General features: G+C 43.3%; 2 long non-coding RNA genes across 2 annotated transcripts in view; one reads left to right on the top strand and one right to left on the bottom strand.

Moving 5' to 3' along the window:
* LOC140905027 (uncharacterized) overlaps positions 1 to 22018 on the top strand; it is a 100038-nt gene extending 78020 nt beyond the window's left edge. The window contains exons 3-4 of the long non-coding RNA XR_012156714.1: positions 1343 to 1555; positions 21206 to 22018. This is a non-coding gene — a long non-coding RNA (uncharacterized lncRNA). The remainder of the gene's footprint in view (positions 1 to 1342; positions 1556 to 21205) is intronic.
* Positions 8087 to 26483, bottom strand: LOC140905028 (uncharacterized). Its single transcript, XR_012156715.1, has 4 exons — positions 26185 to 26483; positions 16952 to 17027; positions 9198 to 9250; positions 8087 to 8466 (listed from the first exon to the last, which is right to left on the bottom strand). It is a non-coding gene; the product is annotated as an uncharacterized lncRNA (long non-coding RNA).
* Between the last annotated feature and the right edge of the window lie 1414 nt (positions 26484 to 27897).

The following is a 27897-nucleotide window of genomic DNA, read 5'->3' as shown; positions in this document are numbered from 1 at the left end:
CCCTCCCCTTTCTTCTTAGGTGGAATACTTGTAGGGCTTCTGTCTTGTGGAGGTTATTTTCATTGGCAGAGGAGGGGGGCATTTTTAGCAATTTAATGTTTATCAAGATGTCCCAAAACTGGGGGGAGGGTTGGGGCTTTCTCTTTGTATATAACTAATGACTAGTGTCTACATTAAAATACATTATTACAAGAATGTATACCGTAATGAATAATCTGGGTAATGTTCCTTAGTGCACTTTAATGTAATACTGTTTGAAACTGCACTACATTAAAGTGCACTAGGGAACCATTAGTGTGCATCAGCAGGGCCTACGCAGACGAACTAATGCACAACATTAGTGCACTTTAGCAATTACACCTTGTAGTCTGCATTAGTGCTCTGTGTAGGGAAGCTCTTAGATAAAAGTAACCATTTCTGGTTTTCTGTTTATTGGATAAACAGCAATTTTTAATTTTTGTTTTATTTGTGTCAGGGGTGTTATTGGTGTGCATTGGTTAAAATAAAAAATCAGAAGTCCTACATATTTGATAAAGCAGATCCAGGTTCATTCTTTTCCCTTACTCTTGTTAACTAGTCTGACAGCAGCTAAAAGACTATTTGAACATATGAACTATTTGCATAACAGTATTGAAACTGGGTTAAAAAACTAAGCCAAATAAGGCAAAAGCAATTGTGAGAAGTTCCTGGATGACAAGTGCAACCCTAATGTTAAAAATGTCCATGTTATTGGTTTAATCGGGAGGAAAAAAGATGAATCACTTATTCATCATGATGAATCACGAATATTTATTTGTAAAAGAGCCCATGTGTATTATGGGCTTGAATCAGCAAGGCATCAAATCCAGCAGGAGCCAAAGGCACTCAGCACCTTGCAGCATTGATCCCCACACGTTGTATGTTCACTGTGTGTTCCACCATACTGCTCTGTGCAAGGACCTGAACAAGACAGAGGGGAGAGAAAGCACTCCACATCTTATAGTGTATTTGAGAGACAAGAAGCTTCAAGTCCTCCCTGAGCCAAGCAGGGGAACCTTCAGGTTTGTCAGTGAGGCGGTTGCATAATTTGGAAAGAATAAGATTAATCATAACTAAGAGGAGGCTGAAAATCTGTACAGCGCTAAGCACAATGGGGTTCAGTGCCCAGGAGCTCTACTCCTGGACCAAAAACAATACAAATGATAACTAAAAATAATATTTCCCTCTTTTTTTTTTTAAGGTACAGATAATGAATATGTAAGAACTACCTGTGTTTGGGAGATGCTTCCCTCTTCCTCAGCCATCTGATCAATTGTGGTGGTAAATTGTTACCAAACTAATTACCACATTTTGGAATTGACAGGTACCCTCAGAGAGAAGAGATCTGGATAGACTGTGACAAGCTCATACTAACACAATACCTCACCCAGACAGTAAGGTCCACTTTCAGCAATAAGGAAGGGGGCCAGAATGGGGGGAAGTGACTCTGCCAACCTGCAGGAATCTGCACAGACCATCCTTGACTTCTGGATGGAGCCCCTGAACATCCTGCTGTAGACTGTGTGAACTCCACCAGGCAAGTAAAATGTTTTTCCTTCACAAATGTTACAATATATCTAGGCTAAATGTGGAAAGCAGATGCTTCCTCAGTATGGGTCCAATCCTGCAATATGCTGAGCACTTTCAATGGGAGAGGAGGGTCCTCAGTACTCCACAGGATGGGACCTATGGCAATATTACTGCTGTTCTCCTGGTAGGACTAGAGATGCTAGGGACCAGATAGTTATGCACCCAAACCCTCTGAGTGAGGAACTGCAAGTCTTCTAAGAAAGAAGACCCACCTGGGCCTTCCTCCCTCATCCAACTAAAAAGAGTGCAAAGGTTGGGAAAGGGTAAAGCTACTGGCCAAGCGCACATGAAGGGCAGTGGTACCCAATCTATCTGCAGTTAACTGCCCTCAGCACAAATGGCCAGACTTCTCAAGGATTGGTCATTTGCACCATCCACACACCATTGTAAAGATTATTGGGAGGAGGAGGATGCAGGGGGATCTGTCTGCATGCAGCACCCTAGCCCAATAAAAAGGCTGCTCAAAGGATGGGCTGGAACTGGGGCAAAGGGCTCCAAGAAGCCACTTCTGGCAGCAAGGTCACCTGCAGCCGAACCTCCCCCCACTTCCCTATAAATCCTCATGGGAAGGGAATTCATGTACTCCTATTTAGTAGAGGGGAAAATGCAACGTTTTGAAAAAATAACCTCAGACCCTGAATGGCCAGCTGCCTCTTAAAAAAAAATTATTCAAAGCCAATAGTGTAATATAATTGTGTGTTTACTGAATTGGTGTATTGTACATACGTGTTTAGGATTAATTATTTTGTAAATGTTGAATACTTGGTTTTTGAGGGGAGGCATAAAATGCGGAGTTATTTTATGTGTAAATATGTACACTTAGATCAAGACTGGGCAAAAGCCAAGTACTTAGAACTGGTTTCAGGAGTCAGGGTTAGGGAATCATCCCACCCCTACTGGCTTGTGTTGTGACAAAATGTGTCATCTCAGACATGTAATAAGAAAGCCCACATACTGCTTCTGATAACTAGTCACCCTCAGGCTTTCTAAACAGATGGGAGCACTAAACACCAAAATGCTTGCGCTGCTTACAGGCTGGCAAATGGCCCGATGCCGCTACTAACAGAAGGAGTAGTGTTATTCCTTAGTTATTTACAAATTGAAATTCTTCTGGAAAGAATTACTTCAATACGTAGGACATGATCCCAGTGCTTTGGCAGAATGCATTAGTTAACATGAGCTGTAGATCTCAGGGATTAGAATGGATCATATTAGGTTAAAGTGTGGTGCTGTCTAATGGATTGTGACCTTCTAGCTCTAATGGAAAGTTTTTATTTGCACCCATTGTAAATATCTTAGTTTATATGTCAAGGTTAGTCTTTGCATGAATGAAATGGTAGGCCATTCATCTTCAACTGTATCATGAAGACAGTCTTAACCTGGATATACAGCTATTACAGTGCAAGCATGGCAATTAGACTGATGGTAATTCCAGCCTAAACGCCTGTTTATACCATGTTGGGCTCAAGTTTCTCCTCCTAAAAGTGAATTATTTTGGAAGTCTGCAAGTTATGGGCAGGGGAGAGGGGGAAAGCATCACTTTTAACCCATTAAAATACAATTAAGAATTTTTCCCCCCTTTGGATAATTTCACAACAACTCGGGGTATGAGTGCATAGCACTCGGAACGTGACTGCCGCTTGAGTTGAACTATCTGAGTTTAGCTTTAATCTTGCTAGCTCAGTTCCTGGAGCAGTGAAGTTGTGGCACATCAGCCTAACCTACCCCTACTCAGGATTCTGGGTGGGCTTGTACAGTCCCTGCTGAAGCCTGCGCTGCCAGGGGTTCACTGCCCTGAGACCTAAGCTAGGTCAATGAAAACTTGCTTGGGTATGTCTACTTCAGCTGCAGTCACACCACATGATTGCAGAATAGACATACCCTCTGTTTATAAGATTTCCAACATGGCATATCTAAATATTCTTGCAAAATTAGTGTCTTTGCAACATTTAAAGGAATGTAATTTTGAAATGCTGTAAAAAACTATGGGCTTATGGGGCACAGCAGTACTAGCTTGGTTGTTTCATTTCAAGAAACACAGCATGATTCTGCATTCACAGAACAGAGCCTTCTTATTCATCAGACAGCTAGTTCACAACCCTCCTAAAGGCTATAGAACTTTTACTTGCCTCCCCTCCCCAGTCCAAAGGTAATTAGGATCCATGAGCAGAGCATTGCTGCTTAGAAATGATCTTTTTGCCACAAAGTAAAAGCTCTTTTGACTCTCTGGGAGCCCACTACCGCACAAATCCAAATTCATGTATAGTTATAATGACTACCCAAGTGTCTCTAGAAGAATTTTAGGTAGCATCTCTCTGTGGCAAGCACTTTCCCCACTTCGCCAATAGAGGGAGTAGAGTGCTCTTTCCACTCTGGATGTGATTTTAATTGCACCCTAGCCAGGGAATTGAGGAGGGCATAGGAACATCAACTCTGCTCTCTCCGTTGCCTGTATATAAAGGGCATCTTGCATACAGGATCTCACAGCATATATGGAAGTAAAACTACATGCTTCATGTGCACATGTATAGGTGGAGAAAAAAAGTGCAATTCCTTTAAATTATGTTAATGTATTATGGTCCGGACACTCAACTTGTAATATAAAAAACAGCGAACCAAAAGCAAGTTGGTGTGAGGCTGAGATAAACTTTGCTTTAAAATAAGCAATTTACTGTCCCTTGCAATCAAGAACAATTGCAAGGTATATTTGTCAGGCTCTCTGTGCTCCAGTATAATCACAAATTGCTTCCATGTGGAGGAATCTCTGAGACTTTCTCATGCTCCTGGTTTAGCAGGAGCTAGGAGCATCACAGAAGTTATACTTGCAGCTCCTGCAGCAGGTACATCATCAATATCACATAACAAGGCATGGGGCACTATGAGCAGCTACCAATTCTGGACAGTGCTAGAAAGGGCTGTGAAGAGCTTGATACAGAGATATTTAAAGACTTGCTGAAAACCATGAGTCACAAGCGGAGCTGGGCTTTGAGTTTGTGCCACTTAGCCCCATGATCTGTCCACTGCCTTGCTAACAGCTGTGCCCAATTATGTATTGCAGAGAATAAAACCTCAAGGAAAATGGTTAGCCTAGCCTCAAAACATCTCAAGTGGGAGTTGACACTTAAATTCACACACACCCCTCCGCTGCAGAGTACAAAGCTTTACAACCTTTAAAACAAGAGTCAGTAGCACATATCAAAATATACAAAGTAAATATCCTTAAATCACACTAAGTAGTTCTCAAGCAGGCAAAGTAATAAAAATGCTATCTGTACACTTATCAATGGAAATATTTTTCATCAGTTTGTGTATGGTGAGGATTAAAAATTTAATCCTTCCAAGCCTATGTCTAACCCTAAAAAAGCTTAATCTCATAAATTTACACAAAGTACCCTTTTTACTTCTCAATGTTTATCAGAGACTTGGGAATAATTTTTATCCTTTCTTTAAAAAAAAAACAGAAAACCACCCCTCCCTTAGTCACCTTTGACTTGTGGACTTTAATACAAGATTACTCTCTTTTGAAGAAATATCTTGTGTGTAGTGAAGATAAATCTTAATACTTGTAGAAAAGAAGCATTTTTTGTAAATGTCTACATGAAGCAGCCCCCCCAAAAAACTTTACTTTTCCAACATAGGTAGACCAATATGCTGTCAAGGTTATGAACTCAGATTCTTTCAAGTAATCAGCTTTCATCAACTGAATCAGTAGTGACATCCAGTGGCTACACAGCTGAACTATCAAATTGTTTCTGTAGACCAGATGTTTCCAATCTGAGGTCCACAAATCTTTTGTTGGTTACAAGATGCTGGCTCTCTTCCTTGTTTCCGGTTGAGAGAACACAGACCAGGTTGCAGGTGGTGGGTTAGAATGAAATGAGGAGCAAGAGGAAACTGCTATGAATACTTTCCCCCAAAAGACTAAGGCTCAAATTTTTAAAGCAGGTGAAGCTTTGCCCAGCTCACTCTCACAGCACCCCCTGAGTTATGAGCCTAAATTTCATTTTCAAAGGGGATTTAAGTGCGTAAGAGTCTAAATCCCATTGACCAGGGGCATTTAGACTCCTTTTGAAAATGAAATTTAGGCTCCTGCATCACTGAGGTGTTGCAACACTGAGTGCAGCAATGCCTAAATATCTTTAAAAATCAGCTTCTTATTGACTTAATCATCTAATTCTACACAAAACACTTTCTTAATATTACTTTTCCATGGGACCAATTGCTGTAGTCACCACAGGGAAGTTACATGATTACTAGCAGTAGGAGAGGCGATCCAGAACTGTGAATGGAAGGAAAATGTCCACAAGATAATCTCTGTACTAAGATATGGTCTGTGCTATGACGATGTTTCACACTGCTTGCCTATGTACATAAATACATTCTCGAAAATAAAAACCGTCAAAGAGAAGCTGTCAAATCTAAGATATAGATACCACCTTAATCTATGGCCCTTAAGAGAAATCCAGTGAAGCGTTGCAAACAGGAGGTTTATACTGCTTTTTTAAAAAACTGGTTTCTAAAAGCTATGCACCATGGCTAAAATCCTAGCCCCACTCAAGTCAATGGCAAAACTCCCATTCAGTGGGATTTTCACCATGCCCCGACCTGGCAAGCTGTACCCTCATGGACCCCACCTGTATGGAATAGCTTACAGAGACACCTGACAATAGAGAAGGACTTACTATGACATTATGGGTATGTCTGCACTAAGTTTTAAAGCCCAGGTCTACGGACTCAGGATCATGGTATGGCATTAAAAACAGCAGTGTAGAAGTTGCTGCTTGGGCTCTGACCGCCCGCGCTGCCCCCCAGCATACTCCAGGCTTCAGAGCCCGAGCCCAAGCCCAATGACTATCCAGCTGTTTTTAGCACCATAACACGAACCCAAGCATCTTTCATGTTTTCCTTAGTTTAATTTATAAATCCCACAACAAAGCACTGTGTGCTGGATAATAGTGCAATAAAAAATATTCAGACACCATTAGAATAAAAGCCACCCTTAAAAAATTTCACCTGAGGAAAACAAGGAGAGGAGGGAAGGGTTACAAATATTCAGCCTTCAGTGGTAACTCTGAAAAAACTGGTGTGGGTGTACAGACAGACAAGTGGTAGAGCTGGGTGCAACTTTTTAACCAAAGATCTTTCAGCAAAGACATGCAGATGTGTGGTGACTGCAACATTTAGCAAGCAAGTCAAATTTGCTGAATTGTTCTGGTCAAAACCCCTTCCCCCAAAATAATTCTGAAAAAAAAAATAATCAAAATGGTTCCATGATTTCTTTAAAAAAATTCCTTCAATTTTATTTAAAAATAAAAACCCTTTGAGAGCTGGAAAGCTAAGGGATACATTTAGGCTTGGTCTGCACTACAGACTTATGTTGGTATAGATAAGTCGCTAGAAAATCCATACCCTGAGCAACCCTGTTATACTGACCAAACTCCAGGTGTAGACAGCACTACGTCAACATAAGGGCTTCTCTCATCGACATAGCTACTGCATTTTGGGGAGGTGGAGTCCTACATCAATGGGAGCAGCTCTCCCGTTGGTACCAGTAGTTCATGGGTGGCATGTAATGGAGGCTAGGGAAGGCTGAGCCTCCCCAAACCTCACACTGCTGGGGGGGGTGGGGCAATGGCAGATTACTGTAGGCCCCTGGGGCCTGTATCCAGGGGCCCTAGAAAAATCTTTCCCCTGCTTCACAGCCCCAGGGCTGGAGGAGCTCTCGCTCCCCACTGTGGCTTCTAGACTCAGGACTGTGACAGGGAAGAAGGAGCATGTGGGGGGCAAGGCCATGGGGGAAGAGACAGAGGGGGGCAGGACCACAGGGAAGGGGCCGTGGGTGGAAGGAGCGGCATCGGGGAGAGTTTGTGCCATGGTCCTTGCTGGGACCAAGAGCTTGACCCTGGCTGGGGCCAAGGTCTCAGTCCCCCGCACCATGGCCCTGAACGAGCTCTCAGCCCCACCCTTCCGCCCTGGCTGGGGCCACAGGGGGGCTTAGAGCAGCGAGTGGGGGTGGGATCTTGGCCAGAAGAAGCGGGGCAGGGGAAGCTTCACCCGCCACCCCGGGTAGCATCTTCACTATCTGCTACACTTCACGAACTTCACTAACTACTGCAGCCCTCTATGTGTAGACAAGCCCTTAGTGTGACCTGAACTGATTTGATGGGTTTTTTTGGAACTGCCAGCACACTGACAAATTAGTTATTTGAACAGCTTTAATGTGGGGAGAGGAGTAAGTTCTTTAGATGTTTTTAGAAGTGGGAAGCTGAGGCAGGCTTCGTGGTAGAGTGAGCTCACACACAAGGGCTCACCACACTAAAGACACTATCACCTCCCGGCCACAGACAGAATGGGGAGAGCTCCAAAGAGTGGGTCATGTCTCTTCAGAGCTGTTGATGAGGCTCAAAGGGAAGGTCTCAAACACACAAACACTCACACACAGCAAGAGTAAAAATAATTCAGGCAGAAGTCCAGCAGCGGAGTGGAGGCTATCCAATTTATTGCACTGACTGCAACATGTATGATGACCAGTCTTGTGGGAAGGTGGCATGTGTGTACATTAGACACAAGCAGCTCATGGCCCTTCAGAGACCGACTATGGGCTCTTGAGACCAGAGTGGCCGAACCGGAGGAGCTAAGGGAAACAGAGGTACACAAAGGAGCCTTTCCGGGACACAGTAGAACAGTCCCACCCAGAGTCTGACAGCCTCTGTGCTGTTGAGGAGGAGCAGGATAGTCTCAAGAAAGGAGAACATCAAGCTGAAATGTAGGGAAATGATCCCGTGGTTGGGATCCTCCTTCCAGGTGTTATCCTGGGAGCCTTTTGCACTGAAGATACTTCTCCAGGGCAGGTGACCCCTGTTATTAAGAAGAGAAATAATAGTAATGGGGGACTTGACTACTGGAAATAGATAGTTGGGTTTGTGATGACTAGGAAAACCACACGATGAATTGACTGCTGGCTCCAAAGGTTGCAGACCTCCTGAGAGCTCTAGACGGGGTGCTGGAACAATTTTTATAGTGGGGGTGCTGTGAGCCATTGAAGCAAACTGTAAATCCTGTATATAACGGAAACCACTTCAAGCCAGGGATCCTGCAGCATCCCCTGCACCCCTAGTTCCAGCACCTATGGCTCTAGACAGACGTATGTGCAATAGTGGGGAGGAGCTAGTGGCTGTGGGTACATGCAGGTATCAGTGGCATAGGGAAAGGTAGGGGAGAGGTCCTGGAAGCAAAATTTAGGCTGTTAGGTAAGAAGTTGAGTCTAAGACCTCCATGGTAGCATTCTTTGAAATGCTTCCAGTTCCATGCGCAGGGCCCGAATGACAGGGTCTCAATGCCTGGAGGAGATGGTATTGGGAGGAGGGATTTAGGTTTATTAGGAACTGGGGACATTTTGGGAAAGGAGGAGCCTATGCAGGAAAGATGGGATCCACCTAAACTAAAATGGAACCAGATTTCTGGCATGTAAAAAGGTCAAAGAGGAGTTTTCAAACTAAGGGCCTGGGAGAAAGCAGACAGGTGTGGAGGAGCACATGGTTCAGACAGTCACATCCCTTAAGGGAGGATTTATTAAAGGGGATACTCACTCTATATCCTAGATAAGAAGAGAGATAAAATGTTGATAAAGTAGAGGTAGGAACTGAAGAGAAAGCAAAAAAGAGTCTCATTCAATTACATCATATGAAGGCAGACAACTATATATTGACAAATTTTATAAGTGCTTGTATACATATGCAAGAAGTCTAAATACTAAGGACTTGAGTGCCTGGTATAAAATGGTATTGATATAAAAGGCATCACAGAACCTTAATGGAATGATGATAATCAATGGGATATGGTAATAACAGGATACAAAATATACAGGAATGAGAGAGTAGATTGCACTGGTTGGTGAATGGCACTACAAGTGAAAGAAAGCAGAGTCATAGTAAAAATCTTAAATGAATCAAACAGTACCACAGAATTTCTATTGATAGAAACGCCATGCTTGAACAATAAGAACATAGGCGCCAACTCCATGGGTGCTCCAGCCCTGGAGCACTGACGGAGAAAAATTAGCAGGTGCTTAGCACGCACTGGCAGCCAAGCTCTCCATTCTCCCCCTGCCCCCCGCAGCGCCTCTCCCCTGCCAGCGGCCCCGCTGATCACTCCTCCCCCTCCCTCCCAGCACCTCCCGCCCACTGCAAAGAGATGTTTCGCAACACGCAGATCGGCTCGGGGATGGAGGGCGAGGAGCGGGGATGGGGGGTGCTTGGGGGAGGGGATGTGATGAGGCAGGGTGGGGGCAGAGCAGGGCAGGAAGAGGCAGGGCAGAGACGAGGGCTTGGGGAAGGGGTGGAGTGCGTGCAGGGGCAGGAAGAAGTGGGGTGGGAGCTGGGCTTGGGGGAAGGGGCAGAGGGAGAGGTCAAGCACCCCCGGGTAGTGGGGAAGTCGGCGCCTATGAATAAGAATATAGCAATATACTACTGACTAGTATGATGATTGTGAAATGCTCAAGGAGATGAGAGCCTACAAAAAACAGAACACCCAATAAGAATGGGGGGTTTCAACTACCCTCATGTTGGCTGGGAACATGTCACTACAGGACAGGATGCAGAGAGAAAAATATCTAGGCATTATTAATGACCACTTCTTGGAGCAGCTAGTTCTGGAACCCAGAAGTGGAGAGGCAATTCTTGATTTAGTATTAAGTGGCATACAGAATCTGGTCCAAGAGGTTACTATAGCTGGACTGCTATGTAATTAAATTTAACATTCTTGTTGGGGAGGAAAATACCAAGGAAATCCATCAGAGTGGCATTTAACTTAAAAAAGAGGAACTACACAAAAATGAGGAGGCTAGTTAAACGGAAGTTAACAGAAACTGTCACAAGAGTTAAATGCCCGCAAGCTGCAGGGAAACTTTACAAAAAAATCATAATAGCTCAAACTATATATATATATATATATCCCAAATAAAAAAAAGAAAGTCAGAGGACCAAAAATGCCACCACAGCTAAACAGAATAAAAGAGACCGTCAGAGACCGACACCTTAAAAATTGGAAATCAAATCCTACTGAGGAAAATAGAAAAGAACATCAACTCTGGCAAGTCAAGTGCAAAAGTAGGCAGGCCAAAAAAGAATGAAGGGCAACTAGCTAGACACAAGAACTAAACAGCAAAAACAAAAAATAAGTACATCAGAAGCAGGAAGCCTGCCAAGCAGTGGGGCCACTGGACCATGGAGGTGCTAAAGGAGCACTCAAGGAAGACAAAGCCACTGCAGAGAAGCTAAATGAATTCTTTGCAGCGATCTTCACTACAGAGGATGTGAGGCAGATTTCCATTCTTTTTTGGTGACAAATCTAAGGAACTGTCCCAGATTGAGGTGTCAATAGAGGAGGTTTTGGAAAAAATTCATAAATTAAGTCACCAGGACCAGATGGTATTTATCCAAGAGTTCTGACGGACGTTAAATATGAAATTGCAGCACTACTAACCTATCACTTAAATCAGCCTCTGTACTAGATAACTGATGGATACCTAATGGGACACTGATTTTTAAAAGAACAGAATTATCACATTCATCTATGCGTCTGATATATTGGGGAAGAGTCAACATGGCTTTTGTAAAGGGAACTCATGTCTCACCAATCTATTAGAATTTTGTGAGGGGGTCAACAAACATGTGGACCAGGGTGATCCAATGGATCTAGTGTACTTAGACTTTCAGAAAGCCTCTGACAAGGTCCCTCACCAAAGGCTTTTAAGCAAAGTCGGCTGTCAAGGGATAGAAGGGAAAGACCTCTCATGGATCAGTAACTGGTTAAAGATAGGAAACAAAGGGTAGGAATATGTGGTCAGTTCTCAGAATAGAGAGAGATAAATAGCAGGGTCCCCCAGGGGTTTGTACTGGGACACCATCACAGGGCCTAATAACATCAGCCACACTATCAGAGGCTCGTTCACCTGCACATCCACCAATGTGATATATGCCATCATGTGCCAGCAATGCCCCTCTGCCATGTACATTGGTCAAACTGGACAGTCTCTACGTAAAAGAATAAATGGACACAAATCAGATGTCAAGAATTATAACATTCATAAACCAGTCGGAGAACACTTCAATCTCTCTGGTCACGCAATCACAGACATGAAGGTCGCTATCTTAAAACAAAAAAACTTCAAATCCAGACTCCAGCGAGAAACTGCTGAATTGGAATTCATTTGCAAATTGGATACTATTAATTTAGGCTTAAATAGAGACTTGGAGTGGCTAAGTCATTATGCAAGGTAGCCTGTTTCCTCTTGTTTTTTCCTACCCCCCCCCCCCAGATGTTCTGGTTTAACTTGGATTTTAACTTGAAGAGTGGTCAGTTTGGATGAGCTATTACCAGCAGGAGAGTGAGTTTGTGTGTGTATGGGGGTGGGGGGGATGTGAGAACCTGGATTTATGCAGGAAATAGCCCAGCTTGATTGTCATGCACATTGTGTAAAGAGTTGTCACTTTGGATGGGCTATCACCAGCAGGAGAGTGAATTTGTGTGGGGGGGTGGAGGGTGAGAAAACCTGGATTTGTGCTGGAAATCACTTTAGATAAGCTATTACCAGCAGGACAGTGGGGTGGGAATAGGTATTGTTTCATATTCTCTGTGTATATATAAAGCCTGCTGCAGTTTCCACGATATGCATCTGAGGAAGTGAGCTGTAGCTCACGAAAGCTTATGCTCTAATAAATTGGTTAGTCTCTAAGGTGCCACAAGTCCTCCTTTTCTTTTTACTGGGACCAATGTTATTCAACATATTCATAAGTGACCTGGAAAAGGGATAAACAATGAGGTGGCAAAGTTTGGAGACAATACAAAATTACTCAAAGTTGACTGATGCGTTAAAGGTATCTCACAAAACTGGGTGACGAGGCAACAAAATGGCAGATGAAATTCAGTGTTGATAAATGCAAAGTAATGCACGTTGGAAGACCTAATCCCAGCTATTAATTTAGACAAAATGATGGGGTCTAAATTAGCTATTTCCACAATGACTCAAGACCTTTCTTGAGTGGTTAGTTCTCTGAAAACATCTGCTTAATGTATAGCCAGAGGTTTTTGTTTGTTTGTTTTTTACTAACAGAATGTTAAGAACCATTAGGAAAGGGATAGATAACAAAACAGAAAATATCATAATGCCACTATATAAATCTATGGTACACCACCTTGAGCACTGTGCAGTTCTGATTGTCTATCTCAAAAAGAGATATTAGAATTTGAAAAATTACAAGGACAACAAAAATAACAAGGAGTATGGAACAGCTTCCACATGAGGAGAGATGAAAGACCGGGACTGTTCAGTGTAGAAAAATGATGACTAAGGCAGGGGTGCTGGAACAATTTGTATAGTGGGGGTGCTGAGAGCCATTGAATCAAACTGTAAACCCTGTGTATAATGGAAACTACTTCAAGCCAGGGGGTGCGACAGCATGCCTAGGTCCAGCACCTATGGACTAAGAGAGGATATAATAGACGACTTTAAAATCATGAATGATGGGAAGAAAGTGAATTAGGAAATATTATTTATCCCTTCACAGAAGTGGTGGAAGCTCCCTATAAGTGGGGTGGCACCAGTTTCCAAACTGAGTCCTCTACTCCCCAAGGCCCTGCCTCTGTGCCACCCATTCCCCACATCACTCGCCCTTATGGCTGGTAAAAAGTGGGAAGGAATAGCCCTCCCACTTTTAAAAGCGATGGGGCCCTGGCCTCCCTTGTTCCGGCACCCCTGCCCCTTCACATATCACAAAACCCAGGGAGCACTCAATTAAATAAATAGTCAGCAGGCTTAAAACAACTATAAGGAAGTACTTCATCATAAAATACACAATCAACCTGTGTAACTTGTTGCCAGGGGATGTTGTGAAGGCCAAAAATAGAACTGGGTTAAAAAAGAGAATTAGATAAGTTCACATAGGATAGGTACATCAGTGGCTATAAGCCAGGATGGTCAGGGATGCAACCCCATGCTCTGGGTATCCCTAAACCTCTGATTGCCAGAGTTGGGACTGGGTGACTGGAGATGGATCATTCAATAATTGCCGTTCTGTTCATTCTCCCTAAAATGTCTGGCACTGACCACTGTCGGAAGATAGGATACTGGGCTAGATGGACCATTGGTTTCACCCAGTATGGCCATTCTTATGTTCTTATACAGGCATTAAAAACTAGCTCTGGCAACTTAATCACTGTCCACCCAGTGTTAAAAGCCCAGAATGTCCTTTTATAGAATGTTGGTTTTGTGCAAGTGGATGGGTTTGAAATTAGGTAGATGCAAAAGTGCATTGGCTGAGCTTTGCGGTGAACTATAACATTTTGTTTCTTCCTTGTTGTGGTTGGGATTTTTAGCCTCCAGGTTATTTCAAGTGGACCTAGAAGGAACTTCTGCATTCCTTACAGTGCCTAAAGGTAAAAACACAACAGGCCTTTCCACCAATGCTTAGACCTAATGACGCTACTTGCTTGTGGCAAATGTAAAGCTCCTGGGTGTTCCTAGTTTTGTAAAGTCAACATCCTCTATCTCAGAATATACCTTTATAAAAATAGAAAAATCAGGTATCCAGCTGCTGACTACTTACTTAGCCACCAAATCTGACCAATTTACTGGGCATCCCTGGCAGCGCCATAGTTAGTATTGCATTGAGATTTATACTTAAAGCAGGACTAAAATACCCATTTCACCATAATGATTTAATTTAGTCTCCTAATTTCGCACAATAACATTTCAGAGAACAACTACATTTTTAATATTTGATAGTGAAGTATTTCCTAGCTTTTGCAGAAGAACCACTTAAAAAACACTCCATCTCTGAAATTTTGTCCTGTTTTTCTCATATTTGTTTGGATTCCTCAAGCAAAGTAACCTCTTCACCTCTCACTGTCAGACACCTTCCTCCTCCACAGTGGGAGGAGAGAAACAAGCAACTCCTGGCCTGATAGTGACAGCTCTGAGTCCTGTAAAATGGAGGTGGCCCAGAAGAGGTGTGAAAGAGAAACAGAAAAAACAGATCTGGAGAGAGATGGGAGGATGCATGAGGGACAGACAGGGAGAGGGTGGAATGGTTAGGAAAAAGAAAAGGATGGCATAGGGTACTATAAAAATTGTATTGCCGTGAGCTTGGAATGATAGCATCCATCTTGAATGTGTTGCACAGGTATTCCCCAGATGCTTTTGCTAGTGTGGTGGTTCTTTCTCTCTCTCTCTCAATATATATTTCATCATTCTTTTGCCTTTACCTCCCTTTGGACTCAATTATTTTCTTTAGGATAGTGTTTACTAAGAACATTAATCTTATAGATATATGTAGTCCCAACTATCATTGAACACCTCTTGGAATCCATTTTTTTTTAAACTCAATTGTTCACTGTAAGCAGTGGCCCCTGTTGGATGGATGCAGAGCGGCATCACCCAAGGGCAAGGTCCTGGAAACGTTGTGCCTTAGCAAGACATTTCTCAGAGCAGCTGGCCAGTAAAAGGAACTTGCTTACCTGGTGCTCCTGGAGGAGGGAGCCATTCAAGCTGACTAGCTGAACTAGCCCACAGCAGTCCTGGCAAGGACTATATTTCTTGCAGCTCCTATCTGGAAGTATAATTTGAAAAGGTTTTGCTTTCTCCCTCCACTTGCACAGCTGTCTAAGAACTGGCCACAATCCAGACCTTAAATTTACTGTAGCTGTTGTGCAGTAATGCTGTTTCTTTGCTTTTAACATTATCTTTAATAAAACAATAACACATATATTCTGTGTGTGTACAGAAACAGAGCAGCAATGCACACTCAGAAAACTAGCACAGTGGGGGCATATATTGTGTCATGGAAAGATGTTAGTTTTCTGGATTTCTGCTAACAAGGCCTATAAAAATGTAAGAATGGTCATACTCGGTCAGACCAAAGGTCCATCTAGCCCAGTATCCTGTCTTCTGACAGTGGCCAATGCCAGGTGCCCCAGAAGGAAAGAACAGAACAGGCAATCATCAAGTGATCCATTCCCTATCACCCATTCCCAGCTTCTGGCAAATGGAAGCTAGGGACACTATCCCTGCCCATCCTGGCTAATAGCCATTGATGGACCTATCCTCCATTAATTTATCTAGCTCTTTTTTGAACCCTGTTATAGTCTTGGCCTTCACAACATCCTCTGGCAAGGAGTTCCACAGGTTGACTGTGCATTGTGTGAGGAAAAACCTTCCTTCTGGTTGTTTTAAACCTGCTGCCTATTAATTTCATTTGGTGGCCCCTAGTTCTTGTGTTATGAGAAGGAGTAAATAACACTTCCTTATTGACTTTCTCCACACCAGTCATGATTTTATAGACCTCTATCATATCCCCCCTTAGTCATCTCTTTTCAAAGATGAAAAGTCCCAGTCTTATTAATCTCTCCTCATACGGCAGCCGTTCCATACCCCTAATAATTTTTGTTGCCCTTTTCTGAACCTTTTCCAAGTCCAATATATCTTTTTTGAGATGGGGCAAACAAATCTGCATGCAGTGTTCAAGATGTGGGTAAACCATGGATTTATATGGCAGCAATAACATTTTCTGTGTTATTATCTATCCCTTTTTTAGTTTGCTTTTTTGACTGCCGTTGCACATTGAGTGGATGTTTTCAGAGAACTATCCAGAGTGACTCCAAAAGCTCTTTTTTGTGTGATAACAGCTAATTTAGACCCCATCATTTTATATGCATAGTTGGGATTATGTTTTCCAATGTGCATTACTTTGCATTTATCAACATTGAAAAGAAAAGAAATTGGCTCAGTGGCATCTGTAATGTGGCAAAGCTGCTTGATCCCAGATCCCTTACTACTCCCCTCTTCATCTGCCATCCACCTACATACAGGTAAAGGAGCAGGTATTCCATGAACATGGGCTGTTTTCTCAAACAATCCCTAATGTGATGGAAGAAGTTGACATGGACAGCCTCCCACTGGCCAAATATCTCTGCCAGTCACAGCCCCCATGGCACTCAGCTCAGCCAGGAGGGCACAAGCAGCTATGCACTGGAGAGTCATCAGCTATCTCCCAGTTCTTGAGCTACGCAGAATGCAAGCCTTCTGGTGAGCGGGAGAATGGGAGGCCACCATGGGCTTATATGAACACAGTAACATTTGGTGATAGAGACAATTCCCATGAGAGGAAAGAGCTAACAAATATTTGTTTGAAATAAAGAAACAAATTAAAAAACACAAAAAGGAAAAAAGACAAGAAGAAAAAAGGAACAGAGGCAGGAAAGGAAGGGCAGGGCAGAGATCCAAGAGGGCATTCGGTAAAGAGTCTGGGAGCCACTGTTCCAGCTGGCATTAAGCTGAATTACTTACCAGGGGGACTACCTTTGACACTGCTGATCAGCTCTTCCAAACACGGCTCCTGGTCTATAAATTAGCAGTGGCAGTGCTATCCTCATTCAGGTCATTTTCAGAATGAATTTAGCAAGGGAAAAATAATTTAAAGGGAAAGAAAAGATTAATAAGTTTCATATTGCTACTGCTGCTGCCTCCTTCAGACACATCAGTGTTAAATAAAGTACAAGGAAATGATGACTTCACTGCATTAAATAACAAGAATTAAAATGACAATAATTAATAATAATTTCAGCCAGTGGCTTCTGTATTATGAGTATTAACACAGTGAATGAACAGAGAAGCATTTGACAGAAACTGTATTTTCATAACTTCTAAAAATACAACTGAAATTTCTCTTGGTGAATTAAATAGCCTTTGATTAAAGCAGATGGAAAGAGAAATTAATGACTCATCTTCATTGACAGTGACTTTAGAGAACTGCTCATTACTGTAAGCAGGGTCTGCTGAAATCTTCTCTGACAGCTAGCTGGGAGGGGGAGAGACCTCATGAGCAAACTGTATTTACATGAACACACCTACTCTGCTTAGATATTCAGCAGATAAGAGAGGTGTGTTGCTCAAAGTGATCAATTTTAGCTGGTGTTGGGTTACAAATCACCTTAGTACCGAATGCAGGGGTAGTGAAATGCTGGTACCAATGTTGGCATTATTGAGAATAAAGGGGAGCAAAACAGTGCTTAACCTGTCCCAAATGAGGGGGGTCACCCTCAGCTGAAAGAACCTCATTAAGCCAAGGGTTCAAATGCCAGAGGCCTGTGGCAGTAAGAGGGATAGAGACAGGTGTTCTAGCCAGGAGGTGTGGACCCTTCCCCCAAGGGTTCTTCCTGGACTGGTTAACCTGTTCTTTCTCCCCTCCTCCTACCCCCTCGCCTCGGTTCAAAGAAATAAGTAAATAGGCTTCATAAAGAGCACCTTTTCTTATTTGAAATGCTCAAGCAGAGCTGAAATCATTTTGTGCTAGGACTGAGTTTTTGCCCTGCCTGCTAAGAGCTAAAAATCACTAAGAGACTGATGTGCAGAGGTCACAGCAGAGAGGCAGTTGGCAGCAAAAGGTGACCGACAGTTGGCTGGCAAACAAGCAGCCATCAGGGCAGCTGGTGGAAAGGTGCGGCGGGAGCGGCAAGCAGGTGGCCATCAGGGCAGCTGGCAGAGGGCCAGAGCAGAGCCCCACAAAGAGGGGCAGCGAGTGAATGACCAAGCAGCGGAACAAGTAAGATGCCTTTTTACCACCCCCTCTACCCAGGGTGGGAGGTGAACTCTGGAGATGCACCTCTGAACTCTGGGTCTGCACTGACCAAAGATAGGAACTGTGAGTGGGGTGCAGAGAAGGGTCAGGCACATGAAGGGACTTTTGGGTTGCTGGACTTAAGACCCTGATGGGAAAAGGACACTGCCCAACTTACTTGGGGGTGGGTGTTTTGCTCATGGTTTATGTTTATGAACCCTGTTTGCGGTGTTTTCCCAAATTAACACAGAGTTATTTCCCTCCTTTTAATAAAAGTTTATTTTCTACACTCGGACTCTGTGGTTGAGAGTGGGGAATGTGACAAAGCTCTGTCCTTACCTTCATGGGTCCCGTGTTTCCTGGCGGATTTTGCTAGCCTCAGAGGCTCACTGTGTCCCTCCATGTAACCCTTCTCTCTCTAGAGACAAGGGTCACGGTCTACTGAGCCATTTTCATCATAAGCCCGTGAGGGAGGTGAGGAGAAGTTATCCTTCCTTGCACAGTCTCTGTTGTCTCCCAGTCTCAGTGATTAATCAGGGGGCAAAGGTGGCAGGGGGAGCCTTACAGCTAATGAGCCTCTCAAATCCTAGCTCAAGCCAAAGGCCCTGAAGCAGGATTCTCAAACTAGGCAGGGGAACACCTATTTCACCAGTGGGGCCCAATCCTGTAGGTATGCTCTGAGCACACCTTAGACCTGTCAGACTTCGCAACAGGAGGGCCAGAGAGAGAGAGTGTGTGTGTGCGCACTTGCGAGTGTATGTGACAGAGATGGAGGGCCAAGGCAGGCAGCACTGCTACAACAGACAGCTAAGGCACTGGGAAGTGTACGGTGAGTGTGAGAAGAATTGAGCATAAGTAGAAGACAGAAAGAGAGAGAAACATGGTTTCATGCCTAGGGTATAGGCTACCTAAGCAGCTGACCTGGCTTTGATACCTCACTCCAGAAGCAGGTTCATGGCTGTGGATCCCAAGCAGAAGGAGGTAACTATCACCCAAGTGCACCAGGTCAGCTATTTAGGCACCTAAACTCCTCTCTTCTCCCTCAATCTCTCCTCACCTATCTCCTTGGTATGTCACTCTTGACTAGCTTCAGCAGCTCTCCACTCAGCTTGCTGGATTCAGGAGATCCCTTCCTTAGGAACCTAACTCTCCTGGTGGTTTGTATGGGGACCTGGGAGCCTAATTCAGAGCTGAGGATTCCATTAGTCAGCACGCTGCCTAGGGGTCAGCTCTTGCAATGCTGAGTGGACAAATGCCGAAGTACTTTTGAGGATCTGGGCCCTAACAGCTGGTAGCTTGATGCTGCTTCGTCAGATCCTAACATCCTGTTTCCACTGTGAGTCTCTACAAGCAAAAACAAAAAAAGGGGAAATGGAATAGATCTACACTCTTGGGGCATTGTCTGGAACCTGTCAATGAGATGTCAGCCTTGGTAAGCCTTCCCCGCCCTGCTTATGAAAGGGCTATATGAAAGGTTGTTTGGGCGACTGATTGGAGAGAGAATGCCTTTGAGAAGGTTGTGTTCCACAACTGGGGGCCACAGGTCTGGACTGAACCCCAGGACTGGGAGTCTCATTATGAGAACTTGTTTCACTGCCTTGCTGTAAACATGAAACATTGAGGAAGAGGACAAGAGCCTGCTGACTATAAGCTTTTTTTCTGCTAAGTTATTCCACCAATTTACAACAGCCTAAGCAGAATTATTGCTAAAAAGAAAGTATTTAACTTCGCTGCAGAGTCTTTGGAGAATGAGAGAGTTTTCTCCCCTACACATTTTAAGTTATCTATCCAATAGTATTAAAAAGTATGGAAATCAACACTTAAGAGAAGGTAGATGTATATTCAAACACGTGTTCAGTTGTACAGACTTAAATAAGTATACCTTTGCAAAAATATCACATTGCATATTCAAAACTCAACGTTAACTCTACCCCTGTGTAGCCACTCACCATCCAGCTAACATAAGAATCACAACTTATGAAGTTTTTAAAGTGATTGATTACAAATGAGCATATAATACACATTCTATAGACATGTTGATTCCCTTCTCTCTAAGGTAAATAAATATTTTACTAGTGTGATTTGTTGAAACCGAGGCCTAGACATTTGGAAAGGATTGGATGACAGTGCACGTGTGTGAGGTGAGGTCTCTGACTCACAGTGGAAGGTGAAAAGGGAAGATATAATCATAGAGATCATAGAAATGTAGGACTGGAAGGGATTTTGATAGGTCATCTAGTCCCCTGCACTGAGGCAGGACTAAGTATTCTCTAGACCATCCCTGACAGATGTTTGTCTAACCTATTCTTAAAAACCACCAATGATGGACATTCCACAATCTCCCTAGATAATTTGTTCCAGTGCTTATCCACCTTACAGTTGGGATATTTTTCCTAATGTCTAGTCTAAATCTCTCTTGCTGCAATTTAAGCCCATTACTTCTTGTCCTGACCTCAATGGTTAAGGAGAACAATTTATCACCCTCCTCTTTTCAAGTATGTAAAATATTGTTATAGATTGTTATGCCCCCCTCAGTCTTCTCTTCTCCAAACTAAACAAACTCATTTTTTTCAGTCTTTCCTTGTAGGTCATGTTTTCTAGACCTGTAATCATTTTTGTTGCTCTTCTTTGGACTGTCTCCAACTGGTCCACATCTTTCCCAAAGTGTGGTGCCCAGAACTGAACACAGTACTCCAGTTGAGGCCTTATCAGTGCTGAGTAGAGTGGAAGAATTATTAGAGTGGGTCTTGCTCACCACACTCTTGCTAATACATCCCAGAATGATGTTCACCGCTTTTTTTTTTTTTTTGGCACAGTATTACTTTGTTGACTAATTTAGTTTGTGATCCACTACAACCCCCAGATCCTTTTTTGCAGTACTCCTTCCTAGTCATCAGTTGCACAAATACAAAATAGGAAAGTATTCCTTCCTAAGTGTAGTACTTTGTATTTGTCCTTATTGAATTTCGTCCTATTTATTTCAGACCATTTCTCCAGTTTGTCAAAATCAAATTGAATTCTAATCCTGTCTTCCAAAGCTCTTGCAACAGCACCAAGATTTATATTGTCTGCACACTTTATAAGAGTACTCTCTATGCCATTATCCACATCATTTATGAAGATATTGAACAGAACCGGATGCAGTACCAATCCCTGCGGGACCCCACTCGATATGCCCTTCCAGCTTAATTGTGAACCATTGATAACTACTTTGAGTACAGTTTTCCAGCCAGTTGTGCACCCATGTTAGAGTAGGCTTGTCTAGGCTATATTTCTCTGCTTATTTATGAGAAGATCATGTGAGAGAGTATCAAAAGCCTTACTAAAATCAATATATATCACATTTACTGCTCCCCACCACCCATCCACTAGTCTTAGGATTTCCAAGCCATGTAGAGAAGCTAGATGGAGTAAATTGGGTTTTTTTCCTCAATATATGTTGGATGGAGTTGTTAGACTGTTTTGGAGAATAAACTGTGATATACTGTAGTCTCTTAACTATGGTGGATAGTTGGGATTTGGGAGAGCTAAGTCTCTGATCTGCCTATGAAGAGTAAAATGGCAAGCTGTGGGTATCTCTAGCTAATAAAATAATGAGAGCATTAACCGGAGGATGGTCTGTGGTAAGGTTTGTGAGCCATGTTTGATAGATGAATGATGGTTTGATGGTAGATGAAGGTAAAAAGGTTTCAGATTTAAAAATAGAGACTGGGTAAAGATATGACAGACTAACGTTATTTTGGGAATATGCAACATCATATTTTACATATGTGCATTTACTTAAGGGATTGTATGCACTCAGTATTTAAAATTTTATCTAGTTTCCTGTAACTCCTTTGTACTTTCATTTTCCATACTTAGTAATTATGGGTCATTCCTTGGTGTACAGTAATAGCAACTTTCACTTAAAGTTAACATATGTGTCTGCTAACACAAAGGATATCTGGAATCTGACTTAACTGCCAACTGTTGTGTCAATTTCTGAAACTGGCTGTGGCTGGTCTAACAATGACAATCGAATGCTGGAATTGTCAAAAAATTGATATTTGTAAGCATCACAAGATGGTGGAACAGTGAAATCATTCTGGGAGACCATAGAAAAGAGTTTTCTTAACAGGGATTTTGCTTCTTCCATACCCTGGCCTATTCTTATTCTAGAGGCACTTATTATGCAACTCCATTCTGCAGCTGCTGGTAACAATTCCATAGTAAAAAGTTGAGTTAAGTTCTGAATTTTAAAGCAGAAGTTCATCATTTGTTATAGATGAACATTGCAGTATATCATTTACTCCTGTGGGACTTCTGTACCACTGTGTGTGCACAGAATTCAGGTCACCCACAGATTTCTTTGCTTCTCTGAAGAAAAATAGGGAAGCAAAGAAATCAGCAGGGGACACTCACCCCTTCCCCAGCAGCCTGGGCATGTCTGTTCGAGTGCCTGAAGCAGCCAGCGGAGACATGCATCAGTGTGGGGCAGTGGAGTGTTGGGCATGTGTGCATGGGGAGATGTCAATCATCTCTGGGGGGGCAAGGTTGCTTGGGTGTGCATGTGAGTGAGCAAGACTCTGTCCCTCATGCTGACTCGCTATTGTGGCACACCTGTCATAGAGGGGTAGGGCTTCGGGTTGTTTAGAGGTAGGCATGAGGCAGGCTCTGTCCCCTCATGCAGAGCAGAAAATATAGCAGCCTGCCTGCCTAGTTGTTCCTATTGTTGTTAGGAAATTGTTCCCATTCTTAGTGAATTCCCCCAGCATAAAACAGTGTAAAAGTTTTAAGGCTCCTTTACATTGCCCAAGTGGTATAAAGGAGCCTTATTGTAAATGACAGTAAGAGAATCCTCAGCTAGGAAGAGCTATGTGCTTTCTCACTTTTTTCCTGTGCCACAGTGGGGTTAGATTACAGCTTAGGATCTATTTTACTTACCCATTTAAAAAAATAAAGACTTTGAGGGCAAATAAAACTTTTATCAAGCAGTCAATAAAATGTCATGACAGTCAGAACCAAGCATTTCCCCCAGCCAGGATTATAACTGGAATGCAAAGTATTCGTTACCAAGTATTTGTAACTTAACTTCCATGTATTTAGGAAATGCTGAAAAGTTAGTGACTTTTTTCTGTATTGTAGCTTAAATAAATTACCAAAATAACTGAAAGTAATGTGATTATATTGTGCTATTTTAACAAATAAAATATGCAGAACTTTGCAGCATTTTAAATTTTTTGGCGCAGAATTCTCCCAGGAGTAATCATACCCCAACTCATAGCTCTTACTTTTTTAATACCGAATGAACATTCGGAGAAGTTACAAGTCAATCTGTTAGCCTGAGTTAAAATAATGTATAATGAGCTCGTAAGAAATTCAGAACTTATTTTTAGATCTTTCTTTGACTTTGATTTCCTTTAATAACGGCACAACACAGCCTCTTCAAACTTTCCATGTAGTTAAAACTTACTGATATCTTGTGCAGAAGGTACATTTGAAAAATTAGTTTGTTAAGCTATGTTATTAAATATCAGAGGGGTAGCCGTGTTAGTCCGGATCTGTAAAAGCGGCAAAGAGTCCTGTGGCACCTTATAGACTAATAGACGTATTGGAGCATAAGCTTTTGTGGTTGAATACACAAAATATTCACCCACAAAAGCTTATGCTCCAATACGTCTGTTAGTCTATAAGGTGCCACAGGACTCTTTTCTGCTTTTATGTTATTAAAGATTGTATTGAATTATTATGAGTGCACAGCCAAAGCCAGATTAACAGCTCAGGTCACTCTTAAGGGGAGCCAATGTGCTATCAGAAGTAACTCAACCAATCATCATCCTTCCTTTACAGCTAATTTGCATGCAACAATTCTATTGGTTGTAATGAACCGGCACTGTGAAGGGAACTATATGCCTTTGTCAACAGTTCTTACTGGCGGATCACTTGGCCACCACTCTATACGAACATCAATAGGAAGCAGGGTGACCAGACAGCAAATGTGAAAAATCGGGTCGGGAGTGGGGGGTTAATAGGAGCCTATATAAGAAAAAGACCCAAAAATCGGGACTGTCCCTATAAAATCGGGACATCTGGTCACCCTAATAGGAAGATATGGATACCACCCATTCCCTGCACATCCCCACTTATCACCTGCCTGGTTCATAGCCCTAGTCTCCCCACCACAGGCCTCCTGTGCACATAACTTTGTTCCATACATTCTTTGACCTCCCCTAATTAGACATTGTTACTGAATCCCCTTGACCCCCACATCCCCATTCCTGCTCACCCATCCTGACAACCCCCACTGAACCCTCTTTTCCCCCTTCCCTCTGTAATCCCCAGTCATCCATCTCATACTCCTCATATATTCCTGTTTATATCCGATCATCCCCCCCTTCCACACCCACAAAGCCATGATCTCCCCCATCATCTAGCTCATTCTACTGAGTCTGCCTCTGAGCTCTCACAGATAATCAAAATTGGAAAATGAAGCAATGGGTGATATTGTGTGTTGTGCCGCTTGGAAGTGCAACACAGACAGGCACTGCCCAAGGTGTTGGAGGAACCAAGGTATCTTAAAGACACCTTTGCACCCTCCTGATCCTGAGCTGTTCTGAGCACTGGTGTAGCCAGCTTTGGCAGTCTCTATGCAGCACCACTGCCTAGGATCTCTGCAGTACTGTCTGCTCTGTGTGTGTGTGTATCCTGGAAAAACAATCTAGTAAATCAATTGCAAATTAAGTGCAGGATTCACCTGTATGCTTAAGTAAAGGTTGAAAGTACATATCAATTTAAGGATAAAAGACATTACAAAAATGTTGCAACTTTTCTAAAAATAATTGCAAACCCAAGAAATTGAGAGATAAATTTAAAAGAAATCCAAACATGTTTAAGGTATGGAAAATGTGTATGTAAAGCACTGAAATACCCTTAACTCTGCCCTTTAGTGACACCATACAGTTACAATTAGAGCAGATCTAGGTTAGATTAAACTGTTGACAGATCTAGGTTAGATTAAACTGATTTTTAAGGGTAAGTTAGGGTTTTTCATTATTTTTCCTTATGACATGTTATAAAATCAATATTGGAAATATTCTGGTACTGTTCTTGTAATAATATTTTGGACTTATATGGTGCCTTGCATCTGAGGTTTTCAAAATTCTTTACAATCGCTATGTTGGGTATGAAATGTTATATTGTTCATGGATTATTAGGTTACATGTATGTATTAGACCCAATAATCAGTTTTTAAGGATATTGCAGCAATCCAAGATGGAATCTAAACTGTCATCTTGTGACTCCATCTTGTGACCCCCCTCTATGCACAGTCATCTTAGCCTGCGTGTAACTGGATTGAACTGTTTTTTCCCACCACTGGGCTATCCCCAAGGTTCTACCACCTCAGACTGTTTCCTGCCTTTCCCAGGATCATACCATGTTTTCCCGCCACAAACTGTATAAAAGGACTGTAATCACAAACTGGTGGTGTAATCATAGGCGCCGACTCCATGGGGGCTCCGTGGCTGGAGCACCCCCGGGGAAAAATTCGTGGGTGCTCTGCACCCACCGGCAGCTCCCCACCCTACCCCCCCACCCCAGCTCGCCTCCGCCTCCGCTCCACCTCCTCCCCTGAGCATGCCATTGGGTCCTGCTTCTCCACCCTCCCTCCCAGCACTTGCGCTGCAAAATAGCTGTTTCGCGCGGCAAGCCTGGGAGGGTGGGGGGAGGAGGGGGAACATGGCGTGCTTGGGGAAGAGGCAGGGATTTGGGGACAGATCCAATAGGGGCAGGGAGGGGGTGGAGTCGGGGCAGGGCTGGGGGGGCACGAGCATCCACCAGCACCAACAAAAGTTGGCACCTGTGCGTGCAGTCCACCTGAGTGATTGTGCGTGTGCGGCTCGGGTCTTCATGGCACCAGTGCACCATCGAAGAATACCATTCACTCCTGAGGTGAGAAGAAAGAAGACGACGCATTCCAACTTACCTGCTCCTGTTCCTGGGAATGTCAACAACCAGAGGGTTTTCGGTCCGTTTCTTCCATCCCAACTGTCATCAAGGGACTCTCCAGTGCTCCTCCTCTACAGGTTCTAATTACCCATGGAGTGGAGGTCCTGGACTTCACCGCCACCCCGGAAGTGCTGGGAATATAGTGAGACATAATAATTAGGGGTTTCTTAGTTGGGGTTACAGTTTCAATTGCCAGGGTGGGTTCTGTATTTTTGGGCCTGAGCTTTATGCTCATAGGAAGAGCTGCTGTGTCACTGGGTTTGTGCTGTTTATATAAAAAGAAAAGGAGTACTTGTGGCACCTTAGAGACTAACCAATTTATTTGAGCATAAGCTTTCATGAGCTACAGCTCACTTCATGCTGTAGCTCACGAAAGCTCATGCTCAAATAAATTGGTTAGTCTCTAAGGTGCCACAAGTACTCCTGTTCTTTTTGCGAATACAGACTAACACGGCTATTACTCTGAAACCTGTTGTTTATATAGTTATTGCTCATTACATTTATCCTTTCCCTTATCTGAAATTTATGCCTTAATACACTTACCTGTTGTTTAACCCTTATTTCTGGTCAGTCTTTATTATTTGTGCACCACATAGGGAAGAGGGAAGGAGAACTTCACCAGTCCACCAGTGACAGATACGACAGAGGGTGGGTCTGCTCTTCTGAGAAAAAGGAGTTTGTTTATATTCTGTTACCTACACCCATTACACAATTATCTTGGCTCCCCTTTGAGATAACAGCTACAGCATCCCTGCAAGGCAAGGGAATATTGCCAGTCTCCATTTACAAATGAGGTAGTATGACAAGGTATTCTATCCACCACTGGGTGGCACCCCCTTCTGGCAATTAGTTCCTCCCTGTACAATGCCCCCTTTCTAGCCTTCCACTGTTGCAGTTTTCCTCCTGCTCACAGAGTCAAAGTACGGCTGTTTTGAGACTCAGCCCTCCGGCCACGTTACACTTTGATTTCCCCTTTTTTGCAGGGGAGGGAGGAGGGGGTCTTTCAAAGTCTCTCTGCACAAGCAGCATCAGGCAGCCCTCATGCCTGCTACCTTGACTATGTCACTCCTGCAGTGATACAGGCAGTCCTCCCATTCACTGTCCCAGCAATACCATTCTGTAGTGGATGGTACAGGGGAACCCAGGCCCACACTCTACTCTGGGGTCCAGTCTAGGTCCCCACAGTGAAATTAAAATTCTGGGTCTTCACCAATCTTACTGCTCTCTTCTCTGGACTACTTCTCTGGACTACTACTTTAAGCTTCTCCTTCACCCAGGGGTGCTGGAACAATTTATATAGTGGGGGTGCTGAGAGCCATTGCACCAAATTGTAAACCTTGTATATGATGGTAACTACTTCAAGCCAGGGGGTGCTGCCACACACCCAGGACTCCTAGTTCCAACACCTATGCCCTCACCAGTCTTCTTAGTCAGCACCCTCTCTCTTAGGCCTACTGTGTAAACCCTTCCTCACAGGTTCCTATTCCTCCTTCCTTCTCCCTTATCTCAGGGGGAGAGAGTGCAGACTCCCTGTTGCCAGCCTCCTGGCTTTATAAAATTCCTGCTTGTTCCCTTGTAGGTGATCTCCCTTCTAACTCGTGCCCCACACACAGCCTAAATCTCCCCTATTTGCAGCTTAATTGACTGATTGGTCCCACTTGGCCTAATTCAACTTCTTGGCTGATGGGGC

Source organism: Lepidochelys kempii, chromosome 1 (assembly GCF_965140265.1).
Source record: "Lepidochelys kempii isolate rLepKem1 chromosome 1, rLepKem1.hap2, whole genome shotgun sequence".
NCBI classification, from domain to species: domain Eukaryota; kingdom Metazoa; phylum Chordata; order Testudines; family Cheloniidae; genus Lepidochelys; species Lepidochelys kempii.
Note: the sequence above shows the minus strand (reverse complement) of the source record. Positions and strands in the feature narration are given on the sequence as shown.